Below are 2,703 nucleotides of genomic sequence, written 5' to 3' on the forward strand. Positions count from 1 at the left end.
AGTTCTGGGCTGATTCCTCACCTTTCTTAGGATCATTGATACGCCACGAGGTGAGATCTTGCATGGAGCCCCAGTCCCAGGGAGATTGACAGTCATGTTTAGCTTCTTCCATTTTCTAATAATTGCTCCAACAGTTGATCTTTTTTCACCAAGCTGCTTGACAATTGCCTCCTAGTCCTTTCCAGCCTTGTGGAGGTCTCCAATTTTGTTTCTGGTGTCTTTGGACAGCTCTTTGGTCTTAGCCATGTTAGTAGTTGGAGTCTTACTGATTGTGTTGGGTGGACAGGTGTCTTTATGCAGCTAACGACCTCAAACAGGTGCTTCTAATTTAGAATAATAAGTGGAGTGGAGGTGAACTTTTTAGAGGTGGACTAACAGGTCTTTGAGGGCCAGAACTGTTGCTGATTGGCAGGTGTTCAAATACGTATTTGCTGCAGTAACACACAAATAAATCCTACATTGCGATTTCTGGATTAAATTTTTTTTTTAGATTATGTCTCTCACAGTGGACATGCATCTAAAATGAAAATTTCAGACCCCTCCATGATTTCTAAGTGGGAGAACGTGCAAAGTCGCAGGGTGTTCAAAGACTTATTTTCCTCACTGTATGTTCTTTTTCAAAGAATCTCTCCAATAATTGGTTTTTACTCATTTTTGCTAAAGTTAGTTTAAAAGTTTACAGATGCATGAAAAAAAAAACTGCGACTGAGTCAAGCAAGTGCTAAAACTGCGGAGATGGAAGTGATTTTCAAAATAAAATACCATGCAGACTAATGGAAATAGACAAAAAAAAAAAAAATTCTGAACCAAACTTTGTATTCTTTTTATGCGGACCAGACCCAAATGGTCCAAGACTCTGTACTGGTCCCGGCCCGGTGGTTGGAGACCCCTGGTTTAGTGGACAACTGAAGTTTACAATCAAAAGCAGGTGTGTGACTAAGGTGGGGGTGGGACATGCAGTTTCAGCTATGTTTACTCCTGCAATCAAAAAGCTACAGGGCACAGGAAACGGGTCAAAAAGAATGATTAGAAAATAAATTCAATTTTCACCTTTTCTTTTATCGCATCAACCTGAAAAGGAAATTCAGAGAGGCAACTTAAAGAGGGGGGAAAATAAACAAATAGGAGGCTCCCAAAATAGAATTTAGCAGAGAAAAGTGCAAACAAAAGTTTTGTCACTTTAAAAAAATAAAACACAAAAACCCTTTGCGTGATGCAGGTAAATGACACTTTTTATACAAACGACAACACTTATCAGGTGCTACATTTTTTCATTTAGTTTCTTACACAAGTGTGACAAAACTGAACCAGATTTGATATGAAAAGAGTACCATATGTATATTTTCTGTAATACATTAATAATGTCGTTCCATTTTAATGAACGATGCTGCAGATAATACGTTTTTATTGTGTTTACTCTGTGACACAGTTCACACTTGGACTTGTGATTCTGTGCGTCAGAATTTCAGGGATGACATGCAGAGTTAAATGCCATTAATCAAAATAAGAAAGAGGAATGATTATACCTGTGAAAGTTTTTATTTAACGCAAATCAAAACCAATGTGTCATTTTAACTGCAGTAAACACATTTAAGTAAAAGTTGTCTGCCTGAACAAAAGGAGCATTAGACACAACTAACAAAGGAACAGGCTCTGATCCTTTCAACTGATATTTCAACTCCAGTTTGTCATCAACACTAGTTAAAATACTGTCTATTCAACCTTGTAATGGGTCAATATTGAAGAATATTTTAACTTTCTGACACCATTTTTAAAACTTGGACCTGAGTGTCAAGCCATTTGGAGACATCTCTTGTCTCCTAACATCCCATGAACTGACACATTTTAATATTGCAGCAAGAATTTCTTGTTCAAGTTCAGAAGAAGTTGATTTTCAAAGTTTTTTGAGTCCAATCTGACTCTTATGGGAGAGAGAATCTGTCCTGTTGTACTGAGCAGTCTTTCAATAAGGCCATGGGTGGCGCATATCTTCTGGGTGACTCTCTTGCTGTGGAATACATTTTGGGTGTGCTAGTGGTGCTGTGGGTGCGTCCAGCTCAATGATGTATATACTAGAATATATGTCATTGGTCCAGCTCTTCTTGAAGGCGGGCCTAACGTTACCTGCCCACTTTGCAGTGATTCACTGGACCAGCTCCCCTCTCACCATTGGTTACTTTCAAAGTAATAAACAAATCAAAAAGCCGCAACATGAATGTAACTTGTAATGCAACACTTTATAGAAATGTAGTGTAGTAGAAAGTACAGATACTTGATGTAAAATGTAGTGAAGTAAAAGTATAAAGTACCCACATTTAACGCTACTTAAGTAAAGTACAGATACACAAAAAATGTACTTAAGTACAGTAACAAAGTATTTGTACTTAGTTACATCCCACCACTGGTGGTTGGGAGGAATGGCCCCCTGATCTGAACCCGAGTGGTGTTCTGTTGTTGGCGTTCAACCGCGTCCCTCGGGGAACTCTGTGGGGGGTACTCTGGGAGTATGGGGTACCGGGCCCTTTGATACGGGCTGTTAGGTCCCTGTAATGGGTGTCAGAACCTGGTCCGCATTTCCGGCAGTAAGTCGGGCTTGTTACCGGTGAGAGTTGGACTCCGCCAAGGTTGCCCTTTGTCACCGATTCTGTTCATAACATTTATGGACAGAATTTCTAGGCGCAGCCAAGGTGTTGAGGGGGTCCG

Source organism: Nematolebias whitei, chromosome 6 (genome assembly GCF_014905685.2).
Source record: "Nematolebias whitei isolate Nwh7 chromosome 6, NemWhi1, whole genome shotgun sequence".
NCBI classification, from domain to species: domain Eukaryota; kingdom Metazoa; phylum Chordata; class Actinopteri; order Cyprinodontiformes; family Rivulidae; genus Nematolebias; species Nematolebias whitei.